This window comes from Cavia porcellus, unplaced genomic scaffold (genome assembly GCF_034190915.1).
Source record: "Cavia porcellus strain 051 isolate PalLab524CR breed Dunkin Hartley unplaced genomic scaffold, mCavPor4.1 scaffold_27, whole genome shotgun sequence".
Taxonomy (NCBI): domain Eukaryota; kingdom Metazoa; phylum Chordata; class Mammalia; order Rodentia; family Caviidae; genus Cavia; species Cavia porcellus.
This window is the reverse complement of record NW_026947510.1, coordinates 26,400,565-26,427,032: the sequence shown is the minus strand read 5'-3', so window position 1 is coordinate 26,427,032 and position 26,468 is coordinate 26,400,565. Positions and strand designations below refer to the sequence as shown.

General features: G+C 36.9%; 1 protein-coding gene and 1 long non-coding RNA gene across 2 annotated transcripts in view; one reads left to right on the top strand and one right to left on the bottom strand.

The window, feature by feature from the left end:
• Positions 1-26,468, top strand: part of LOC100723598 (tyrosine-protein kinase Fer) — a 449,398-nt gene that overhangs the window by 395,737 nt on the left and 27,193 nt on the right. The gene's annotated exons all lie outside the window — the stretch shown is intronic.
• LOC134473529 (uncharacterized) overlaps positions 4,957-26,468 on the bottom strand; it is a 149,925-nt gene continuing 128,413 nt past the window's right edge. The window contains exon 3 of the long non-coding RNA XR_010043824.1: positions 4,957-7,815. This is a non-coding gene — a long non-coding RNA (uncharacterized LOC134473529). The remainder of the gene's footprint in view (positions 7,816-26,468) is intronic.

Below are 26,468 nucleotides of genomic sequence, written 5' to 3'. Positions count from 1 at the left end.
TTCTATGGCCTGGTTTTTTAAGTGTGATTTGATTGTTTTTAACTTTCTATATTCATTTAAGGATAAGCTTGTTAAATATGATTTTTAAAAATCCTGCTAGGATCCTGTTTGAAATTACATGACAGTAATAGATCAGTTATGGAGAACTGTATTAAGAACCAGGCAAGGTCTGAGATAGTTTGTAACTTTCAGTGATGCTAATGGAAGACACAAGACTCCTGGTCAGAGAAAAAAGACTTTACCTCTCGTGGCAAAGGCAGTCACCAGGGCATCAGCATTCTCATATGCAGATTCCAAACCAAATCCTACAAAGGAAGAAGAAGAAGAAGAAGAAGAAGAAGAAGAAGAAGAAGAAGAAGAAGAAGAAGAAGAAGAAGAAGAAGAAGGAAGAAGAAGAAGAAGAAGAAGAAGAAGAAGAAGAAGAAGAAGAAGAAGAAGAAGAAGAAGAGGAAGAAGAAGAGGAAGAAGAAGAAGAAGAAGAAGAAGAAGAAGAAGAAGAAGAAGAAGAAGAAGAAGAAGAAGAAGAAGAAGAAGAAGAGAAGAAGAAGAAGAAGAAGAAGAAGAAGGAAGAAGAAGAAGAAGAAGGAAGAAGAAGAAGAAAAAGAGAAGAAGGAAGAAGAAGAAGAAGAGAAGAAGAAGAAGAAGAAGAAGAAGAAGAAGAAGAAGAAGAAGAAGAAGAAGAAGAAGAAGAAGAAGAAGAAGAAGAAGAGAAGAAGAAAGAAGAAGAAGAAGAAGAAGAAGAAAGAAGAAGAAAAAGAAGAAGAAGAAGAAGAAGAAGAAGAAGAAGAAGAAGAAGAAGAAGAAGAAGAAGAAGAAGAAGAAGAAGAAGAAAGAAGAAGGAAGAAGAAGAAGAAAGAAGAAGAAAGAAGAAGAAGAAGAAGAAGAAGAAGAAGAAGAAGAAGAAGAAGAAAGAAGAAAGAAGAAGAAGAAGAAGAGAAGAAGAAGAAGAAGAAGAAGAAGAAGAAGAAGAAGAAGAAGAAGAAGAAGAAAGAAGAAGAAGAAGAAGAAGAAGAAGAAGAAGAAGAAGAGAAGAAGAAGAAGAAGAAGAAGAAAGAAGAAGAAGAAGAAGAAGAAGAAGAAGAAAGAAGAAAGAAGAAAGAAGAAAGAAGAAAGAAGAAGAAGAAGAAGAAGAAGAAGAAGAAGAAGAAGAAGAAGAAAAGAAAGAAGAAAGAAAGAAAGAAAGAAAGAAAAGCTTGTGAAGGCTTGTGAAACAATAGGAATGCTTTGAAAATGTGACTATTTTATACATGATTGTAAGTACATATGCTGCTTGTTCCAGAGAGAAACACCATTGTGAAGGTTTTTCATCATAAAATACCTTTAAAAATATACCCAGAGCAATGGTAGTGAGTACTTCTACTTGAAAATGTACAGAAATGCAAAAGGTAAGTGGAGAGTTATCTCCCCATGTAATATCTAAGTCTTCCTGCCTGTGAATATGGTAATGGTAACTTTATGTTTTTTTGTGTGTTTTGATAGTTTTGTAATTTATACATGAGCCATACTGCTTTGTATATTTGTTGCTTTTGCAAATGATAGTTTTTGAAATTACATTTTCTACATCATTGGGGTATAGAAATGTAAATGAGTATTGTATTTTTTCTCATTTGTAGATTTGGGGGTTTGTGTCAGTAAACACTTCTGTCAGCTGTATGTGATTCAGTTAATTTCTTTCATTCTGGAAGACTCCTATGCTGGCTTAGCTCTCCAATTACTAAGTTAAATAGAAGTAGTAGTAATAACAATAAACATTCTTCTTTGGGATCCAGAGAAAGTATTTCTTATATTTCAATGTGGAGTGATAAACAGGTTTCTAGGTTTTTGATGAAGACACCCATGTCAGATCAAAGATATTCCTTTCTTGTCTTAGTTGCTAAGATTCTTTATCAGGAGTGAATATGAATTTTCTTGCATGCTTTGTCTCTGTTGAGAAAATCGTACATACCATGTTTTCACTTTATTCTGTCAATGTGTTTTGTTCTGTAGTTTGAATTCTTAGGTCCTTCTAAAATTCAGCTGTAAATTATTCTCCAGTACCGGAGTATGAGAAGGTGATTATATGATGAGAGATCTTCCTTCACAGCTGGAATGAGTGCTTTATAAAAGGGAACTCCTAGGGTTTTGTTTCCTTTTTACCTTCTGACATGTGAAGTCACAGTGATCAGATGCAATCTGAATGAAAAGTCTTCTCTAGACACCAAGACTGCCAGGCCCTTGATCTTGGATTTCCAAACAGCTGGAAAGAATGAAATTTCTATTGTTTATTATAGTAGCTGGACTAGACTAAGATAGACTAAATCTAACTAGGACATTATGTTGGCTAATTCCTTGTTTAGGCTTTTGCATTATATCCACGAGTGAGACTGACTTAAGAGATTTCATTGACACTATTACTGTGTGGTTTTGATATTAAAGTTAGGCTTGCCTCATATAATTTGGACCAATTTCAGTAAAGCTTTTCCATGCATCACACAATTAAAATTGCTCTTATCAAAGATGCCAATAGTGTCCATGTTGCTAAATTCTATGGTCAATTCTAACACTCATCTCACTTAATGGTAGCACATGATTTGATTACCCTTACCTCCTTGAAAGATTTTCTTTACTTGATTTTAGAAATACACATGGCTTTCCTCATACAACTCACATTAGTCCTTTTCGGATTCTTTAATCCCCTGACTTCCTCATTTTGGAGTACCCAAAGACACTCTGCTTATACATCTTCTCTTTTTATTCAAACTAATGGATGATGATCAAGGGTAGTGATTTTAGAACGGTTCAAGACTTGAATGCTATCAATTTATATCTATCTCCTCTGGACTTAATTCCTATATCCAAACACACCACTCAACATACTACTTGGAAGTCTAGTGGACATCTCAAAATTAACCACCCAAAGCTATGCTTTTAATACTCTCCTTTAAATCGTGTCCTCTTTACAAATGGTAAGTCCATCTCTTTAAATACTGCCTTCCTCTACTGTAATCAACCTTCCACAAAGATAGATGTCTGAAAGCCTCACGCCATTTCTCAACTTGTCATCCGCATGGAAATTATCTATTTAGAAAGGAAAAATCCTTGCTCTTTTTCACTTCACTTCTACCTAGATTTCCGTTATTCTTCTTCCATCTCGTTACTCAAGCTTCCCATTTTATGGTTCATTTTATTGTATCTTTCATTTCTAAAAATTCTACTTAGTTCTTTAAAACATCTGTTCAGTTTTTGCTAGTTTCTTTCTTATAACTTTATATCAAGCATTTCAATTTATGTATCTGAAAAATTATTAAAGTCTTTGAAGATGTGTGTACGTTAGTTTCTACTCATCTATATACTAATGCTGGATTATTTGTAGTGTTTTCTGTGGTTTTAGATTGTGAAGTTGTATTTGCTGCCACTCTGTGGGTTTTCCTTTGAAGCCTGGGTTTTGGCTATCATTCTCTATGGATGATTTTTGTTTGTTCTTGTTGGGCATGAAGCACTATTGATATGAATCCTCTTAAAAATACAATTATCAGAAACACTATGCAAATAGTATAGATTAACTTACTGTATTCATGTGAATATACCCAGTGGCTATTAATTTGCAAGTCTTTTAAAAAAACCCAATAGCTAAGGCTGAGAATAGTGATTTTCTGTTCTTCAAATTTTTGGTTTACTGTCTTATAAAAAGTGTAGTCTTGTAGGGATCCTTGCTTTACATGAGACAGATCCTTATCTTAGTTACTGACATTAATCAATCTACCATATTCTAGGTGCTTCCACAGCTATTTCTTTAAAGATATAAAAGTTTAGCTTCTGTACCAAATTCACTTGAAAGACCTATTAAGACAGGAATTGGTGAACCTTACACTTTTTCTGATTTAGTAGTCTTGGGTGAGACCCAGGAATTTGTATTTCTAACAAGTTCTTAGGTGATGCTGACGTGATTGTCATTGAGTTCACATTTTGCAAATAACGTCTTCAAAGTAGGTTTGGAAAATTTACTCTATAAAGGGCCAGTTGGTAAATATTCTTTGTGGTAGCCACTTTGCTCTGCTCTTTGTAGAATGAAAGCAGCCACAGAGATTATAACCAAATGGCATGACTGTGCTCCAGTGAAACAATACAAATAGCCACCGGCTGTATTTGGTCCAGGCACAGTTTGCTGACCTCTTTCCAGACTGCTGCTCCCACTGTTCCTGGCCACCAGAGGTTTCTCACTGTCACATCCAATCATTTAACATGGATTAAATATATTTTATTGCACATCTTTAGATATGAAATAGCAGAGAAATATTCCACGATTTGTATTCCACAGTATTATCAGAAACAAGTCCTGCATTTAAATTCTAACTTGTTGAAAGAATTTATGGAATTTCCTAGCATATCTGATCTTTCCTACAAGCCCACAAAACATTATGATTTATTTCTGTTCTCCCTAGGGACTAGGGTCTTCTCCCACCCCCTCCCCATCTGAACCTGCCTTGCTGTCTTATGCCGCTTCCCACATTTCCCTCCTTCCTTCCCAGTAGAAGTCTGGTGAAGCTCTGCTTCTCCGGCCTGCACTGAAATCTCAGTCTCCATATGCTGCCCAGTATCATACACATCATTCCATGGCCACGCCCCATTCACTGCTGTTTCCCAGAGCGTCTCCTCGGTAGGCTATGAGCCAGCCAAGGCCAGGAATGAGTTTCATTTATCTTCAACTCCACAGTGCCTGACACATTTGCTATTTGATACATGTTTTATTTATTTATTTGCTTTTGAAAAACTGAGTTAGTGGCTAAGCAAATGAGGGACTATTTAAGAGGATAGAATTTTAAACAATTCACTTGTTGAAACTCTTGAGATTTTAATCTTTTCTCAGTAATCATTGTACCAATTAATACCTCCTAAATCTAATCTTGTTTATTAATCTGTTAGTCAAACCTGTATAATAAATTTGTAGTAAAACACACAAGGACACAGACTACTGAATGCGTCATACTCAGTAATGGAGAGGCCATTTATTGTTTCTAAAATAAAACAAAAGATACAGTGTTTTGTTTCTCTTTTATTGCAACCCATTGCAAGGTCAAAAGATTCACAGAAATATAGAAACTACAAACTGGGTGATTTTCTTTATCCACTAAGACATTAAAGACAAAGAACGAGTTTTCCACTACAGCAATGTATTTCATAGGTTTTATTCTGAAAATACTGTTGACATTTTGGAGAGGATAAAAAGCCCTGCTTTAAACATGTTCACATGTATTTATGACATTCTAAGCAAACAGAAAACAAAACCAAAAAATTATATTGCCTAGAAAATTATTTCAAGCCTCATTTTAAAGCATCTAATGAGAACACATTCAACAACCATCACAGAATCACTCAGGGTGATGCTTTTCCTGGCTGTTTTTTGAGATTAATGCTTTGAGGCTAGATACGATATTTCTGCAGATTTCTACAAATGTACCAAAGCAGTTTTCCAGGTTATGTTGCATCAGGCTTTCTGAATTAGCTGACATTTTAGAGAATAAGTGCAGTCCCCACCCCACCCCACCCCACCCCAAGCTAAAGCATGTTTTAGTGCTACTTTAAAACAATGAGACATTTTAAAAATCAATTATATGCTGTGAAACCATTTGACAACCCAACTGTAATGTTCCAAAGATTATTACAACTTTGAACTGAAGTTATACCATCTATGCCATAGATTGTTTTCCCTTTTGTCCCTTTTAAAATTATTTAAAATATAGTGTGACATATATAAAATTAAACATTTTTTATTCACTGAAGCTACTATTACTATACATACGGTCTTATAAATTAGTTTTGGGTTAAAATTCAATTTAAATGTTGTGAAATAAGATTTTTCAGTGGTGGAGAAATGGGTATGAAAATGACATAGTTCACTGTGTAAGAAGAAATATAGTTTATTAATGATAAAGTCTTTTGTTACACAAATTTTACTCCCTTCAAATTAAATTAGTAATCTATTTAGCCGTGGGAAAATATTCTTAGTGTTTACTGACTACATTTTCTGAAGTGATTGGAACTAAAACAAAAATTGCCACATCAGAAATATGTTGACATAATCAAAAGAAACAGCTGTTTACCAAAAAGAAGTCAGTACAAATACATGAATGACACTTATATGTAAGGCTGTCTTTTGTTTCTTACATTTTAACAATATTCAGATATATAAGAAATGAACTCAAACCTCAGTTATTTCTGTTAAAGACAAAATAACATGTCCATATCAGGAAGGAATAAATAACAAATTCACAAATTAGTGCTTTATTTTTATTTCTATTATGAAAGATAATCACTCTTTAGCTTAAAAAGGCTCCCTGTAGTCTTGATTATAAATCCAGACACAGGAAAGTTTATTGGAGCCTGAGTCCCTACAATGAATTAATTGTAAAGATGTGTGAAATCAAATGTATATTCATTTACTGATAGATACTGTCTTAACTGAAAGCTGGCAATCTTCAACTAAAAAATACTTCTGGCAAGTGTAAACAGAATCTTAATGAACAGATTTTCTAATTTTTCTTTTTAACTCATACAGTAGCTAGCAATAGATCTTTGCAGTAGCATAGAAACTATTAAAAAAAAAGTTAACATGCACATATCAAAAAACCTGTTCTAAAACCTAAAGCAAAGCAAAAGAAAAAATTTTAATAGAAACATTGTTTTCTTATATTTCACTCATGAGCAGTCTATTAAATATCAGAAACATACTTTCATAATTATCAAAATTAACAAAATAATGAAATGATCTGTAGATCTATTAAAATACTACACACCATTAATCACATTGGTGGCTTCATTGTGGATAATGCTCAGATTAGCTCCAAATATCATTAAGATATATTCCAATCACTCGCTATCCACAAAATAAAAGCTAACACAATGTTAATGTAAAACTAACTAAAATATTTAGTACTCAACAGAATGTATGTGTAGAGTAATTAACTTCTGTGAGCTGGCCAAGGGAGTTCAGATTGTTTCATCAATATAAAAAATTTACAAAAGGCTTTATTCTTTCTAGTCCCTAAATCACCCACCAGATAGACAGCTGCCCATCATGGACACACTGAGTTAGGTGGGGCCAGAGCAGATGATGTGTTCCCTCAGTAGCCTGGAGGAAGTCTCCACTGTCAGGAAGTGGTTTACAAAGAAACCACCCTAATGTGTTTGTGTACCTGCAGGGTAGGTACACAAGAGTATAAATATACGTGCACATGTGCTTGGAATTTTGAAGATCACTAATTCACAGGCTTCCAATTAATAAACCATCCCTTCTAGCCTGACTTGTAGAAGTGCACAATCCCCATTCATCAAAAAAGAAATACTTCTTTTTTGGGGGGGCATTTAAAAAATGGCAGAAATCAGATGCTCAAAGTAATAATCCAATTCCTTGACTTTCTATTAAAAATACTGTTTAAAGAACTAAGCCTTTACACTTAAAAACTAAGATTTGTGGCTTCTGTAATCTTCAATTTTTAAGAAAAAAAGCCAGCTCACCTGGGAACAAATAACAAGTGCACTTATGCTATGCAGTAGGCAAACAAGACACAAATATACACACTGGTACAGACACAGACAGGTGATAGTTAAAACCTTTCCAAGAGATCACCCATTTCAAATCTACACTTCTCTGCCCCTGCTGAACGACCAAAGTGAACCCATGTATGGGCATGCACATTAGGAGGAGGCAGCCGACATGTTGGGGGTCCAGCCCATCTGATAAGCTCTCTCCAAGGTCCTCTTGCAGTCCTGCAGGACAGTGCTGAAGGTAATGTGGGGGTACTGCTGCACCAGCTGTTCAACTGTGACTTCATTCACCTGCAACCAGAGAAAAAACCACCATCACGCACAGGCAACCACCAGTACCCTGCAGTGTGCTGCACCTGCAGCCATGACAGCTGCAGCCCAATGTGTTTCTGCTTGGCAACGTGAGGTAGTGTCTTGTAAGAAGATTCGTTTCCCTTTTGTCTGATAACTCTGATTTCTCAGTATCACATTTGTTTATATGGACTTTTTAAAAGGACATGATGTCAAGAAATCAAATGTGTTTTTTAGAAACATAAATGACTGTGATTTGTCAAGGTATTAACCATGTCCACTGAACTTCTAGTGCTTGAGATGAGGAAACAGTAAGGATACAGCCTAATATGGATTTTAATCCTTCATCCACATGATTGTCTTTTTAGCAGAAATACTGTACAGTAGGGGAAAGGATACACAGGATTCTAGATAGAAGTGCTAGGAAAAATGTTTATTTTTCTTCCCTTTAAATGTTAAGGTATTGCAAACTTCAAGTCCCTTAGTGAACAGGTCTGAAATGTGAGGAATCAATAATTAAAACATACATGGCTGGCAGGTCAGGGATGGCCCCAATAGACCTTAACCATCAAAGACACCACCTTGATTCTTGATTAGACAAGGCAATCAGACAGGCCTAATTAAAACTAACACCTTTACAATTGCTGAGCTGTGAAGGGATTAATTTGTCAATTATTTTTAAGCTGATTGCAGTTCATATCACAGAAGTAGACAGCTTCCTTCATCCTTTAGATAAATAAATGATTAACCTAAGAACCACAACTTTTAGGTAGGTTTATTTAAAATCTTTATTGAACACGGGCATTTTTGAATACATCAATATTTCATTTATACTGAGTAAGCTATACTGAGAAAGTCTTAAGGAAGATACTTGGAACGCATATTTTCAAGCGTCCCTTCTGAGGTTCATTATTGAAAAAAACTGAGACTACCAGTCTAAAGCAACATGAAGCCCTGGCTGTTTGCTCTGAAAGCCTGCTCAACAGCATGATGATCATGAACTTAGCTGTCTACATGTTTCTGAAATGACATGGGGCCTTCTAGGTGAGTTGGAAAAATATGGCCCAAATTAATTTTTTTTAGTATTGACAACATTATCCTGATGATACTTAATCTCTGTAGGACATTTCGCTATTTAAAACTTGCTTATTTGATCGCCTGGCCATAGGTCTGCAGAGGAGGAGCTGGGCAGATCTGGGGTGCCCTCACTGGCCTCTCTGCGTGTCTGGAGGACTCTGGATTTCTGCGCCCAGACTGCTGGAGTTCCCTCAGGCTTCCAGGTGCAGTGAAGGGGAGAGGTGGGTTTGAGGCTTCCATATCAGCCTCCCCATTCCCGGCTTCATTTGGAGACCTGCTGAGCTCCCCATAGGTGGGCTGGCCCACACTACCAGCCTAGCCCAGCCTGTTTAGCTGCCGCGCCTGGCCATAGGTCTGCAGAGGAGGAGCTGGGCAGATCTGGGGTGCCCTCACTGGCCTCTCTGCGTGTCTGGAGGACTCTGGATTTCTGCGCCCAGACTGCTGGAGTTCCCTCAGGCTTCCAGGTGCAGTGAAGGAGAGAAGTGGGTTTGAGGCTTCCACATCAGCCTCCCCATTCCTGGCTTCATTTGGAGACCTGCTGAGCTCCCGATAGGTGGGCTAGCCCACACTACCAGCCTAGCCCAGCCTGTTTAGCTGCCGCGCCTGGCCATAGGTCTGCAGAGGAGGAGCTGGGCAGATCTGGGGTGCCCTCACTGGCCTCTCTGCGTGTCTGAAGGACTCTGGATTTCTGCGCCCAGACTGCTGGAGTTCCCTCAGGCTTCCAGGTGCAGTGAAGGGGAGAGGTGGGTTTGAGGCTTCCACATCAGCCTCCCCATTCCCGGCTTCATTTGGAGACCTGCTGAGCTCCCGATAGGTGGGCTGGACCACACTACCAGCCTAGCTCAGCCTGTTTAGCTGCCGCGCCTGGCCATAGGTCTGCAGAGGAGGAGCTGGGCAGATCTGGGGTGCCCTCACTGGCCTCTCTGCGTGTCTGGAGGACTGTGGATATCTCTGCAACCAGGGAGGGTCCACAGGTTCCTGAAGCACTGCGGCCTGTGGTGAGTACCCTAACCCGGCTGCGATTGAAGAACTGTGGAGCTTCCAAGGGGCAGGTGGGCGCACAGTGTCCCTGAGGCCCAGCTTGTCTGGAACTGCGGAGTTCTGAGCTGGCAGAGGAGGGCCACTGGTTCTGTAGGCCTAATGGCTTGGAGTAGCGCAGCGCCAGAGTCCCAGTAGCTCCAAACATAGAAGGGGATTTTCAACAGATCCTGAGGAAGCTTTCAAATAACACTTGAAACACAGAAATATAGGAAAATGACAAAACGAAAGACCAAATTACAACCTCAAACCTCCAGCCCATCTCAAGAAACCCTAGGAGCGATGTATATAGAAGAAAATACATCCCATCCACCTCATATATCGGACACAATAGCCACTGAAATTGACAAGCAACTCCAGGAAGCTTTAAAGAAATTCAAACTCGAAATAATCTCCCAGATAAAAGAAGAAATGATAAAAGAAATGAAAGAGATTCTAAATATATCTAAAGAAAACACAGATAAAAAATTGGAGGAACTAAACAAAAAGATAGAATCCCTAGACGAGCAATATAAGAAACAAACAGAATACATAATGCAGATGCACAGAGATATACAGGAAATAAAAAACTCCACTGAAAGTTGTAAAAACCGCCTTAATGAAAGTGAAGATAGAATTTCAGACCTTGAAGACAGGATTGCAGCTAGTGAACAGGAAAGGAAAGATCTTTTGAAAATAACAAGGAACCAGGAAACAACAATTCAACAACTGCAAGACGATGCAAAGAAGAATAACATAAGAATGATAGGGATTAATGAAAGAGAGGGAGACAACATGAAGGATGTCAGGAGGATATTTAGAGAAGTAATAGCTGAAAATTTCCCAAGCATGAGATCAGAAACTGACATCAGGATCAGTGAAGCATATAGAACTCCAAACAGTCATAACCAAAATAAAACTACACCAGACATATAATAGTCACCATCCCAGAAATCCAACACAAGAATAGATTATTAAAAGCTGTCAGAGAGAAAAGACAAATCACTTATAAAGGAAAACCTATCAGAATCACAGCAGACTTCTCAGCACAAACGATAAAGTCAAGAAGAGCATGGAGTGAAGTATTCCAGATCCTAAAGCAAAATGATTTCCAACCAAGACTGATATATCCTGCAAAACTATCATTCAAAATAGATGGTGCAATACGATACTTCCATGACAAAGAACAGCTGAAGAACTTCATGAACACCAAACCAACCCTGCAAAAAATATTGAAAGACAGTTTAGATACACAAAGGAAAAAACCACTAAGCAAAGCAAATAATTAAACAGAACCGAAAGATAAAGATGCAACAGCAGAGAGATAACATTCCTACAATTAACCAGCATTTAACAGTAATAACCATTAATGTAAATGGTCTCAATGCACCAATCAAAAGAAACAGACTAGCAGAATGGATCAAGAAACAAAATCCAACCATATGCTGTTTACAGGAAACCCATCTAACCCAGAAAGATACTCACAGACTGAAAGTCAAAGGATGGAAACAATTCTTCATGCAGCAGGAATCCAAAAAAAGGCAGGAGTAGCCATTCTGTTTGCAGACAACGTGAACTTTAAACCAACAATGACCATAAAGGACAAAGAAGGTCACTACATACTCGTAAGGGGAAAACTCCAAGAGGAAGAGATAACTATCTTAAATATATACGCACCAAACTCCAGAGCACCCAGTTATATAAAACAATTATTAACAGAAATGAAAACTCAAATTATCAGTAACACAATTGTAACAGGAGACCTTAATACACCACTGACACCAAGGGACAGATCAACCAGACAGAAAATGAGCAAAGAAATAACAGAACTGAATCACACCTGTGAACAAATGGGTTTGATAGACATATACAGAATGTTCCACCCAACAACATCAGAATACACATTCTTCTCAGCAGTACATGGATCATTTTCTAAAATAGACCATATATTAGCTCACAGGACATATTTAAGCAAATGCAAAAGAGTTGAAATCATCCCTTGCATATTATCGGATCATAGCGCTCTGAAATTAGAAATTAATGACAAAGGATACTGCAAAAATTCCGCAAACACATGGAAACTAAATAACACACTCTTGAGTAATCAGTGGGTCACAGAAGAAATTAAAGAAGAAATTAAACAATACCTAAAAGAAAATGAAAATGCAGATACAACTTACCGGAATCTGTGGGATGCAATGAAAGCCGTCCTGAGAGGAAAATTTATTGCACTGAGTTCCCACATCAGGAAAACAGAACGAATACAAATAAATAACTTGATGCTACACCTCAAACAGCTAGAAAAAGAAGAGCAAGTCAAGCCCAAAGCCAAAAGAAGAGAGGAAATTATAAAAAATCAGAGCAGAAATCAATGCAATAGAGACTAAGAAAACAATCCAAAGAATCAACGAATCAAAGAGTTGGTTCTTTGAAAGAATAAATAAAATCAATAAGCCCCTAGCCAACCTTATTAAAAAAAGGAAAGAAAAAGCTCAAATTCATGCAATAAGAAATGAAAAAGGAGAAATCACTACAGACCCAATAGAAATACAGAGGATCATCAATACCTATTTCGAAAACCTCTACTCTCAAAAGTTTGATAACACAGAAGAAATAGATAGATTCTTAGAAGCATATGAAGTACCAAAGCTAGATCAAGAGGATATAAAACTGTTGAATAACCCAATCTCTGCTAATGAAATTGAGAATGTAATTGGGTCCTTGCCCACCAAGAAGAGCCCAGGCCCAGATGGATTCACTGCAGAATTCTACAAGAAATATAAAGAAGACCTAATGCCGACACTCCTCAAACTATTCAATGAAATTGAAAGGGAAGCAATCCTTCCTAAGTCATTCCTGGAAGCAAATATTACTCTAGTACCAAAACCTGAGAAAGACCCAACTATAAAAGAGAACTATAGACCGATCTCCCTAATGAACACAGATGCAAAAATCCTCAATAAAATATTGGCAAATAGGACCCAGCAAATCATCAAGAAGATTATACACCATGACCAGGTGGGATTCATCCCAGGAATGCAAGGATGGTTCAACATACGCAAATCAATAAATGTAATCCACCATATCAATAAAGCCAAAAATAAGAATCACATGATCATCTCTATAGATGCAGAAAAAGCCTTCGATAAGGTCCAACACTTATTCATGATAAGAACTTTACAGAAAATTGGAATAAATGGTCTTTACCTCAATATAATAAAGGCCATTTATGACAAACCAACAGCCAGCATCATACTAAATGGCCAAAAATTGAAAGCCTTTACTTTAAAATCGGGTACAAGACAAGGATGTCCTTTATCACCACTCCTATTTAATATAGTACTGGAAGTACTAGCCAGAGCAATTAGGCAAGAAAGAGAAATAAAAGGGGTAAAGATAGGAAAAGAAGAACTTAAATTATCATTGTTTGCAGATGACATGATACTCTACATAGAAGACCCCCTAAACTCCATTGAAATACTCTTAGATACAATAAATAAATTCAGTAATGTGGCTGGATACAAAATCAATACTCAGAAATCAATAGCATTCCTATACACGAACAACAAAATTACAGAGAGGGAAATAAGAGAAACTGGACTATTCACATTAGCAAGCAAAAAAATGAAATATTTAGGAATTACTCTTACGAAAGAAGTGAAAGACTTATACAGTGAAAATTATATTACACTGAAAAAGGAAATTGAAGATGATCTCAGAAAATGGAAAGACATCCCTTGCTCATGGATAGGAAGAACAAACATTGTGAAAATGGCCATTCTCCCAAAACTGTTATACAGATTCAATGCAATCCCAATAGAAATACCATCAACATACCTTATAGATCTAGAGAAATCACTCCTAAAATTCATCTGGAACCAGAAGAGACCTAGAATCGCAAAGGCAATTCTAAGCAGCAAAGACAAAGCAGGAGGCATCACAATCCCTGACTTGAAGTTATACTACAAAGCAACAGTAGTAAAATCAACATGGTATTGGAATCAAAACAGAGCTGAAGATCAGTGAAATAGATTAGAAGATACAACCACAACTACGAACACACTCAACCACCTTATTTTTGATAAAGGAGCCAAGCAGGTTCACTGGAAGAACGACAGTCTCTTTAATAAATGGTGCTGGAAAAACTGGCTCTCCATTTGCCGAAAACTAAAGCTAGACCCATGTCTATCACCATGTACTAAATTAAAATCTAAATGGGTCAAGGATCTGAATATTAAAACAGAAACACTAAATCTATTGGAAGACAAAATAGGTAGAAACCTTGGAGACATAGGAGTAGGTAAAGAATTCATGAACAGGACTCAAACCGCACGGGAAATACTTCCCAGAATCAATAACTGGGACCACTTCTTATTAAAAAGTTTCTGCATATCAAAAGAAATCTCCAGCATAGTGAAAAGAAAACCCACAAACTGGGAAAAGATTTTAGTGAACTCTCTCTCAGACAAGGGCCTCTTGTCTAAAACATATAAAGAATTAAAGAAACTCAGACCTCCGAAATTCAAAGATCCAATCCAAAAATGGGCATCTGAGATGAATATGTAATTCTCAGATGAAGAAATGCAAATGGCAAATAAATACATGAAAAAATGCTCATCATCATTGGTCATTAGAGAAATGCAAATTAAAACCACACTGAGATACCATCTCACTCCTGAAAGAATGGCCAGGATCAAGAAAACCGACAACAAATGCTGGAGAGGCTGTGGGGAAAAAGGAACTCTCCTGCACTGCTGGTGGGAGTGTAGACTGGTACAGCCTTTGTGGAGATCTGTCTGGAGATTTCTCAAAAAGTTGGGACTGGAAATCCCATTTATTCCAGCTATTCCACTTCTAGGCATATTCCCAGAAGAACTGAAAGCATCATACCACAGTGATATATGTGCACCTATGTTTATAGCAGCACAATTTGTAATCGCCAGATCTTGGAAACAACCCAAGTGCCCATCAACTGAGGAATGGATAAAAAAGTTGTGGTATTTCTATACAATGGAGTATTATTCAGCTATAAAGAAGGATCACATTGAGATATTTATCAATAAATGGGCGCAGCTTGAGACCATACTCATAAGTGAAATAAATCAATCTCGCATGTGTGAATACCGAATAGTTTCCCTAATGTAAGTAATGATTCAAATACATAAAAATATGTGGTAATCATGATTCCCCATTAGGTGGCCTTGAAGCCTTATAAAGTTTTCACTCATTAATTAGAAAGGCTTTATTCTGGGCTTCTTGATATGCAAATATTTGAAGCTAGAGTATATGAAGTTTTACCCAAATATTTCAAGGAAAAAGACACTATGGTAATTACTATTAAGTCAGGTTATATAGTGGTGAAGTACTAGGTTATTGAAACAGTCATGCTGTGACCTCTATTGTTATATTGTTATGTCCTGTTTTATCTCAATCTCCCCCTTATTGTTTCAAAAAAAAATTATTTAGTCATTTCTTATGTTTGTCTTAATTAAAGAAAAAATTCAAAAAAATTAGGATATATAAATAGTAACTCTTTTCGATTTCCTATTAACTTGTTTTGAAGTCCTGTAGTACTCCCACGATCTTGTTTTGACTGATTAGACTCTGTTCCATTCTATATGATAGTATCAAGTTTGAAGACATAGGCAACTACTTTGAAGACAATAAGATTCACTAAGATACCCATTCTGGTTTGACTATTGTCTTCTTTGGAAGTCCTGTAATGTTTACAATGCCTAAGTTTTATTGGTCTTGTTCTCTACTGTTTTGTCCAACTTTATAATATCTAATAAGATAGACAATTCTTTTTAAGGAAACAAGGGACAACGTTGATAACCACTGTTGATAAACTTGTACTCTGTTCTACACCATGTGCTATGTCTATCCTTGGTATTGACTGACAGCTTTGTTTTGCCATATTTGACTGTATTCTTCCCCCCACCCCAAAGAAAGTAATAAGCACTAAGGAGTAATAAAATCCAAGATGTGTAAATTTTGTTGTAAAAAAGAGAGGGAAAAAAAAAAAAGAAAGAAAAAGAGCTCTAACGGATATAACAGCAAGTATGTTTGGGGGTGTTAAATAGCTGACTTTATCAATGTTTTTGGAACATTGAACACAGCTGTTCGCAGTCTCCCTGTTTGAATGTCCACCTTGTGTTCTTTGATACTGTGATTTGAGGAACTATTTTCAAGAAAATAGTGTGTAATCTACTAGCAGGTAATTTCTTACTGTTATGGTTTTTTGTTTCGTTTTGTTTTGTTTTGTTTTGTAGTTCTGTATTGCGTGTACCCTTACGCCGCTTTGGTTTGTTTTGTGTTTTTCTCTTTTTCCTCTTAAATAAAAAAAAAAAAAAACTTGCTTATTTGAAACCTGCTTTCACTTATTTAAGATTTTATTTCAACTATAAAACCAGGATAAAAGTACTTATCTCACAGGACTGTTGTAAGGATCAAATGTAAAAACATGTCTAGCACTGGAAATGATAAGAAGCTTCCTAGATGGTGGCTCTTATTGTTGTAGCAAACAAATTTGTTATGAATGCGTTAATTAATGATACTTAGGCTTTATAATGCTGATGAATATTGTACATTTGAGATATCTCAGAAAAAACCCTTGGTAACATTGGTTGTAATGTTCAAAACGAAATAATCACAAAGTGAGAAGTCATCTGTAGAACATATTTCATATTCAAGAATGTATTCTATCTTAGTGTTTCTCTAGAAGAGATGCCAGAACTTTTCTTAATAGCACAGTCCAGATTGAAAATATTCAGTGTCAGCAAATTCTCCCTTTCCTTTAAAATGATGTTCCTCACATTGCTGTTAGGTCATCTTTCCTCCTCCTGCCACAAACACATCCAGAAAAATGCACAATTCACCAAATGAGAGCAAGTCATTTGGTCAGAGAACCTTTGGAATGTTTGTTGGGGACTGCAAAGGAAGTATGTGTGCAGTCTAAGTCACCTCACATTCAAGGGATGCTAACTAAAAGTACCAGGAAAAAAATGGATAAGATAGCTGGGCATGGAGGCACATGCAGGAGGATCACTTTGAGTTTGAGGCTGGCATGGGTTATAAAGTGAGTTCTAGGCCAACCTGAACTACATAGTGAAATCCTGTCTCAAAAAGACAAACAAAACAAACAAACAAACAGAATGGAAAAGAGAAGGCATTTACATTCACTATCAAGAGAGGGGCTATTTTCTACGGTACATCTTTTCCATGCTACACATGGGTCTATACAGTTTTATACTTAGGGCCACAGGCAATTTGTTTTGGAGAGGCAAATTTTAAAAATAGAATGTATCTCTAAGTGATGACTATTTTTCAGAAGGGGCATACAAGTTCACCTAAAGCAAACTTGATATACGAAGACAGAAATTTATGAAGTCTATATATTAGAGGATAATTTTTCACTTTAGTAAAAATTTTCATGGTATAGAGTTAATGTATTCTGTCAGCTCGTCTAATGTACCTTACATATCCTTTGATTCACCAAAATTCATGTTGTCTATGCCCGTTACATAAAGTAAGTTACACTTGTGGTTGAGAATAAAGATGGCACTATGTTAATTTTCTGGTTTTCAGAAGTTATAAGAAGAGACAATAAGTTGGTTTTGTGCAGCTGTATGAAAAAGTGTAAGCAACACTTTTGTGAGCCATGCTGTGTAAATTCTAGAAATCAAAGCAAGGAGGAAAGTGCATACATTCTTTTTTAGAGCTTGGTTAGGTATAAGTTATTCAGCAGAAATAACATACACCCACTAGGGAAGGTTCTTTTACTTATAATCTTTCCTGGTGACATGGTATGATGAATTTAATATAAAAATTATATTCACTTATTCCTAAGTAAAATTATGCTTGCTTTCTCTTTGTAGAGACTCCTTAACTGCTTTGGTACTAAGGAGTTCAGGGTAAGATACCAGGAGAGTCCAATTCATTTAAAACAGTTATGCCTACATATACATTTCTACAGACATTTTGTCATGCTCAACTCTAGTTGCTAGAATGAGAAGAACTACTCTCTGTTCCAACTCAAAATACATGTAACATAAAAAAGAAACAGAAAGATAAAGACGTTTAAAAACATTTTTCCACAATCCCTGGATTTTGTATTTAATTTCTTGCTTAAACCTATCACAGGCAACTCTTGTATTACACATGAAAATTGAAAACTGCAGTGCATCTTCCTAAGGAAATACACGGCAGTGTCATTTCAAGAAATTATTGTGATTAAAAAGGAGAAAAGCATATGCCACAGGTTTTTCAAAAATACAAGAAAGGTTGGGTTTACAGTTCCCTCCAAAGACTGTATAACCATAATTTACGTTTTCAAAATTGTTATAACTTTTCTTAAGGTAGTAGCAATTTGTCTGGTATTTTAATCTATTTTGAGTTAACATCTATTAGTACTTTTTGAAAATGTGAAGCAAATTGTTGTGCTAATTAAGGTAAATCACGCCATAGTTTCATTATATTGTTGCTGGTGCTGCTGCTTCTGCTGCTGCAGTACAAGGATGAGGAGAGAGAGGATTTCAGAAATTCAGCTTCACCAATTTATCTAGAGTGTCATAGTTTTCTCATCTCCTTATCAATGCGTTCTCCAGGAAGTTCCAGATGAATGTAAATCTAGGCCTGAATCACCACATCAATGAGACTGGCTGTTCAAAAAAAATATGATTTATGATAAACTATTTTAATCATATTTTAAAATACGATTTATGGAAGAAACTATTTACAGCATGTGATTCTTAGTTCTTAATTCTCATTATAAAATGGGATATATTTCTTGTTAGGAAGAAATAAGAAACATAACTTCTGAATATATTATGCCACACTTAATAAATCACTTGAGGTCATTTATTCTTTAATGAAAGTTTTCCAACAAGAAATGAAGATACTTTAAACTAACAACAATAAAACATCCTACATTATTTCCCGACTATAAGTCCTTGACAACAATAAGTATTTTAGTCATTTGTTTCTTTACGGTCCTACACAAATTATCTGTTTTTTTTTTTTTAACCCCATTAGAATACAAGCTCCAAGAATCAGGAGATTTTACTTCCAAATTTTTAGTACTCTACAGCATACCTTGCACCTAGTACATAGTCCATAAATACTTGCTAGATAATATAGGAGTTGTTTAGTGAGGATATATTGAAAAAATGAATAAGCAACAAATAGTATTATATCAGAAATTTTACAGACTAAGTTCACTTTTTCTCCAGATCATTCCAGCTACTGTGGTATCAGTCTCTACAGCCTTGACATTTTGGCAGCCCCTAACTCCTTCAATCCTTTGAGGATCATACTCATCATGATTTTGGGCCATTATCTTTTTATCTGACACCACCGGTTTCCTCTTTGCCTGGGTATACCTTCTTTGGAGCTCCCAACATATTTTCATAGAAAGAACAAAGCAGCTCATGATGATGGTTTGGCAATTTTGTTGGGTCACATGGCTGTCAGGCAGTACGCAAGGCATAACTAAGCTATACTTTGCATTAAAGGATGGCAACGCTCCTTATTGGAGATCAATGGCACACTACACGGTGAATGTAAACAGAGACTAGCTAATGGTCCTAGATGTGAGACAGTTTTCAAAACTTTGCAAAACTGTACGTAATTTGGAGGTTTTATTATTTTAGTTTGCAACATCAGCAACTTGCTCATGGTCAGAGACATAGGGGAAACTCACAAAAGATCTGAAAATTCTGTGACTCAATATCCTTTTGGATGTCACAGTTATCTGGTGGCAGAGATAAAGCTGTCTGTGAGTCTCCTGAGTTGCCTTCTACATTTTCTTGCACTTCAGAAATTGATGTGGCTTCCACCTCCACCTGGAGCAAATACAAATTATATGTTGTTGTTGTTTTCTGCCATTGTTGTTAGTTCTATTGTGGCACTTGGCATTTGCTGTCCTGGAGAACAGGTAGCAAATAATACAGCCCCGGAGTAAGAGAAATCTCCAATTAAGACTCCCTCATGCTCTCACTGATAAGCACACTTTATCAGGATTTTATGTATTATGAAACCAGCATGGTTTATTTGGGTAAAATAGTTAAACAAAAACCACTTTTTTGTCCTAATGAGCAATAAGGCAAAATAAAAATATGCTGCCATTCTGATAAGGATAGGGTGGATGGGAATGAAATAAGATTCAGTAAGCTTCCATTATTTTCCGGGCCTCTGAGAATTAATACTTGGTAATACAGAACTGTAGCTCAGGCAGAAGTGGTACATCACAGGGTAACCGGGCTAGTAACTGGCACCCAGGGCTTGAACTCAGAATCCTACACAATACTGTCTGCACTGAATCACACTTCCTTGGCACCTCATTAAAACAGTATGGTAAAGAAGTGTCAGAATAGGGGCTAGCAAATCACTTGCTCGGTAAAATGTTTACCGACATTCATTTTGTGACATTTAAAAAGTAACTACAGTTGGCATATAAATACATTTCCAAGTCCTTGACAATCTTTTCAAAATGGCTCCACTGAGGAAATGCAAATGCTAATGGGTGGCATTCGGCTTGCTGAGTATCCTGTTGTGGAATTGTGGCAGCATGCAACTTTGAAGCATGACGGAAACATGATGAACTGTAGGACTAACATGGGGCCTTTTGTCAGAAGCTAGCATTTCTTTCTTTTCCATCTCTTTCCCAGCAGGTATCACATTCTGAGGCAGTACAGTCTGCAAAACAAATATGGGCTCTACCCTCTTGGAGTTTACAGCCCAGCTGGGAAGATGGACAGTGTGGTAGCAATACCAAAGGCTAATGCTTTGAGAGAACTGTATGTTGTCATGGAAGGAAGCCCATAAGAGGTGCCTAAGGTTTGCCAGGAGTATAGGAAAGGAATTTCCAAAAGAAATGATATTTAAGTGGACTTCTCCTCTCCCCCTTGCCCATTAGACAGATTCATACTATGTAATTTAGACTGACCTTGAACTCCGTATGCAGGTCAAACTGGTTTCAAACTCTCAGGATTCTCCTGCCTCAGCCTCCTAAGTGCTGAGATTACAGGTGTGAATCATTAAGTGAACTTCTGAAAGACAATGTCAGTCTATATACCATGTACATTAAACGTACATATTATGCAGAGAAAAAAGGAAAGCAGTTTATGAGCTAGTATAGAAAAACTAAGTCCTTATCTTTGTATCATATGCAGTGTCTCTCCTGCCTCATGCAAGAGTGTAAGTGAAATAAGTTGTAGTTTCAAATAGCTCTGCTCCAAAGGAGGAGAGGAACAAAAAAGTGGATTCCTCTCTGCAGGTGGGAAAAGTAAGATGTCCACAGTGCGTCTGTGAAAGGGTTGCAAATCACATACTCAGCTCTTGCCTTCTAATTTCAGGCTCTGGCCCTGAAACTGGTCTGACGTTCTTCACAGACTCGCTGGGCAATGTCATCAGCACTAACAGCCCAGGGGCTGAGTTGTGGCAGTCCAGAGGCAGAGTGTTGTCTCTGCAGTCTGCTTCTCTCTGTTTCACGGATCTTGGAAAACTGTGGAACCTGATGTTTACTAGGTGCCAGCAAAAGTCTCTGTGGAAAATGCATATTCAGATAAACCCTGCTACTCTTTCAGCTACTGCCCATAGGCTCAGAGACAGCACAAACCGAAAAGGATAAAACAGGAGGAATGGAAAGCTTAGCACCGTTCCAAATTTGCATGTAAATAAGACGAGTCAACAAAGTCAAGTTTAAATATTTTAAATGACACATTAAGAAAAGAATAAAAGGGGACACATAAATTTTTCTAGAACCTTCCATTGCCAAAGACTTGCACCAGCACTCTGTGTGCCTGTATCATCTTTTACGATTCTATTCCCCCAAACCTTTTGTGGTAGGATACTTTACATGTCTGTTTGGGTGACATAACACATTCTGTTGTGGTTTCCTTACAGCTAAAGCAGGAAACCCGGAATCTGGTGCCACCTATACATGTTTCGTCTCTTTCTCTTCAGGAGTAAGTCCTGGCTTCCTAGCTTAGTATCCTGCTCCCTTTCTCTTTCCCATCCTTTCTTTTTCTTCTTCTTTCTTCTCCTTCCTCTCCTCCTTTTCATTACTAGGTATTTAACCTTGAGCTTTCACACTGAGCTCCTGGAATGTTTCATTACTGAGGTATCTTTGGCTATATACGTGTGACACCCCACGTTAATGCATATACAGCAAATCTGTGATATGTGTAGTGATGTAGGATGAATTAAACTGTGTTTGCAATCAAGAGTACCACAAAAATGTGATGAATGTCATCCCGTTCATTAAAATCACCTGGAGAGCTTTTTACATGTCCCAATTATTGAACTGTATCCCAGATAATTAAGAATCTTGGTATATCAGAGGGACCCAGGCATCAGTGTTTTTGAAAGCACCCCCCCCAAAAAAAAAGGGGTTGGGGATTTAGCTCAGCGGCGTAAGCACCTGCCTTGCAAGCACGTGGTTGTGTGTTCGATCCCTGGTACCGGTAAAAAAAAAAAGAAAGAAAGCTCCCAGAAAATTCACATACACAATTTAAGTTGAGACCTATTGACTCTACACTGACTGAAATTGTCCTAGAAGGTACAAGTGATTCCTACCACCAGTGTCTGAAGACAACAACTAAATTAAGATTAAACTAACACGTGATTATGCCCTTTATATTAAATTCTGAGTCAGCAGTTCTGGAGGAAAAAAACTGTTACTTTAACAGCTTATTAGTCCATCTTTAAAAAAATATTACTCACTGTCTGAAATAAGAATTTTTTTCCTTGAATGTGGTAAAACACATTGTTCTTTTACAATATGTCATCTTAGATAGCTAGTTTGGTACTGCCAAAGGAGTAGGCCATATGACTTTCCCAACAGCTAATGAGAGAGGAAGACTCCTCTCAACTTAGTTCTTCTATGGAATTGGTCCTTACTATTATGTAGGAAACGGCAGTACTAAGTATTTAACACAGTTTTAAGAAGAAAAACATAGCGTATCATTGGAGCCTAAAAGTCATCTGTTAAATATGGAAGCCAGTGATTATAGGACACCCATCATGTACCACGCTTCATATATGAACCTCATATTCATAGCCTGAGATCTTTAAGGATTTTTTTCATAGAGATGAGAAATACTAGTCTTGGGTGGCACATCTAAAAATTCCAAAGCACAGAAAGAGACAGATACAGAGAATGCAATGAACCTGACTGAGGCAGGCTCATAAATTCAGTCAACTTTGTCAAATGCAGTCATTCCATTTCAGAATCTGCAATGATTGAAAGTGCTATGCACTGTCAATATCACAACAGGCCTAGCTTCATGCTGTCTCTTTTTCATGAAATGTAGGTTGCCTGTTAACACTAGCACTGCTTCTATACACTTGAATTAGCACAGTGAGAAAGCAGCAAAGAACCTGGGAGGATGAGGATCACAGAAACGCCTGCAGTGTTAAGTGAGAATTGGGGCTTGCTAACCCAAAGCCTCTAAGTAGACATTAGTGTGACAGAAGCCCCACAACTAGACTGTCAGAGAAAAAAATTAATGACATTTTCATTCGCTGTATCTCCGAGCAATCCTCCATCAAGAAAGAGGTTTCAAGTCAAGTGCATGCTTCAGGTACCCAGTCTTTTGTTGGTTATTCTGAGCTACAAACTGCTAGTTGTGGACTTCATTGCTCAAATCTGTATGTTTGCACATGCAGTAAGATAAAAACCAAAATGGATGTATGTGGGACACAGGGTTGGAAAAAGCTACTTAGAAGAATCATCTGTAGTGCTCTAAATGGTTCAGTAAAAGATCAGCTATTTGAAAAACTGGGCCCTAATAAGATAATTAATGTAGTCACAGGGGTAGGTACAATGTATTTATGGAACACATCTGGGTGTTTCTAAATTAAAGTCTTTAAGTTAATGTGAAAAGCATAATCGAGGGGGAAAACTCTCTATCTAAACTAAAAAGTGTTTTCTTTTGTGCCAAATGGTTTCTTGACTTCAGTTTTTATTACATAAAGTTTAGAGTAACACTAATCACCAACTGGCATCTGATGAAAAAAGTGTCTTTCTAAAATTGTAGTTTCCATCAGGTAGGGTTTGTGGATCTGACCTGTTTTCTAAAACAAATTTATTATCAGCAAGAATTTATTTGGCATGAGTCAGTAAATCTTTAGATTAAGAAAACCATGAAAAAAAAGTGTCCCTCCACCTCCAGAAGAGGAACTACATACAAATCAGAGTTTCAGGGTTGTGCTCTGAAAGACAGCAAGCCCAGCCACTCAGCTCATTCCTGAGCTCTGCCTGGTTGTTCTACACCCCACAGGCCTTCAGATTCCTGAATTACAGGAAGCGTATTAAACCCGAAGTGGTGACTTTCTTATTTGCTGATTTACTTAATTTCTTCTGTTTACACACTTTTTACAATCTATCAAATCATTAGGAGGCAATGGGGCTTAATGATTTTCAAACTTTTATCCAAATACTTCAGTAAATCAAAACTATAGATTTCAAATATGCAAAGCAACAAAAATCAAAATGTTCTCATTGAGGAGAATGCAGGTGAGAAATAAAACCTAATCTATGTAGCCATCCATCCATCCATCTATCCACTGATTTTTCCACCATCTAGTACATATCTATGTAGCAATCTAGCAGGTAGTATTAAAATAACATAGTGTTTGAATTCTAATGAGGAGAATGAGAATGATAGGAAATAACCACAATAACAAGTAAGCTTGTATTCATTATATACATGCTATAAGGAAGTTTACACAAATTAGGAGGGGCCTAATAACCTACACAGTTCATGCTATCATTTCTGTTTTACACATGAGGGAATGGAGGCATAGAGAGGCAAAAAGCGGGGACAGGGATACATAAGAGGAAAAACCAGTGGTGTAGTGGTATGGAAAACAAGAGAAAAGTGTTTTCACAAAGGGAGAATGGTTACCATAAGGACGCAGCTAGCTGCCAAGAGATAGAGTGTTTTGTCCCTAACTCAGGAGCAAATAAATAGCATTTGGTAACACAGAGGTCACTGTTGACCTTAAAAAAGAGCAGCATCGTGCATGGGATTGGATTATAATGAGCAGTGAGAAAATAAGAACTGTTTCCAGAAAATCTTTAGAAATTTAATACTAGGTTAGAAGGGCGGGGGGAGGACTGTAGAGGGCCATAGCTGAGAGTTGATTTGAGATCAAAGTGAAAGTTTGTTCAGAAGAAATATAAATTTTGAATGTTCTTTAAAAAAAAAACATTAATTGGCAATTTTACAGCATTCTAGTTGCCTGTTTGCTTGTTTGCTCTTTGGCTAGAGGGTCCTTGAAAAACAAATATATTTGTTCACTGTTTTTACTGACCTGTCACCTATTACAGTAACTGAAGCATATTTAGCCATTCAGTAAACATTAAACTAATGAAGCAAACACCTGATAGATGTAGGGGATAAACGGTTTAGGTTTTCACTGAAAAACTATGTACAAAGAGGAAGAGCATGTTCACTGGATATGGCATAGCAGACCTGACAACCTGCTGTGTACCATTCCCAACCTGCAGGAGTCCTTTAGTCTGCTGAGTCCTTGAAGGTCATCCTTGGTTATTCTTGGACAGGTGTTTAGGAGTTCTGGGATTTAATCTGACTCATGTTAGGCAATTACAGTTATCTCTTCTATTTCTAAATTTAAAAGATACTGTGATCCTATAATTTAGTCCTTTCATATTACTACTTAATCCAAATCAAAAACCCAAGGATACTATTTATTGTAAAGCAATCTTCAGGTACATTTCAACATAGAATTCTATTCATCCTACAGTATTTGGAGTAATAGTAAGCTCTCTCCTTCCACCTCTTTATAAAACCAATCAAGTAATCATGCAACAAACAACTTCATTATACACCAATCACACAATGGAGGCAAACAAAACACAAGCGGCTATTATAGCACATTTCCTTAAGTTTACAAAGAGGTCTGTTTTCCTGAAGAAACAAACCAAACAGATCTCAGCCTGGGCATTGACTAGTTGTTTGACAGAACAAGTTCTTCCCCATTTAAAGATTCCTGCCCAAGTCTCAGGAAGCTAGTTTTTCTAAGATCTAAATATGTGAATTTACACTCACAGAAACCTTGCTAGAGGCAAGGACTTGGTATATCAGGTAGAATTCCAAAGAAAGTGTGTATACATAAATAAATAGTGGAAATAATGATAATAGAAGTAAACAATTCTTGAGTACTTATAAGGTGCCTAACTCTGGGCTATGTGCTTTATTGCAATACTGTATTTTATTTAAACTTGTAACACCCTCTAGAGAAAATATTATTCCCATTTTTCAGAAGACTTTAGGTGAATATAGGCTTTTAGTGATTAAGTAATCTGAAATTTGAAAACTTAGCAATTTAACATTGTGCTCACCAATTTAACCTCTCTCATAAAGCTTTACACCACTGTTTCTTAGTTTAATATTTCAATACATAAAGTTGTTTCAATTACTGCTTAGCAGTTCAGATGAACAGGGTTAGAATAAGAGGAAATGGGTATGCCTAGATAAAACGAGGGTGAGAGGTAACCTCTGAATTACAGCTGATGTGCTTTTTCCTGTTTC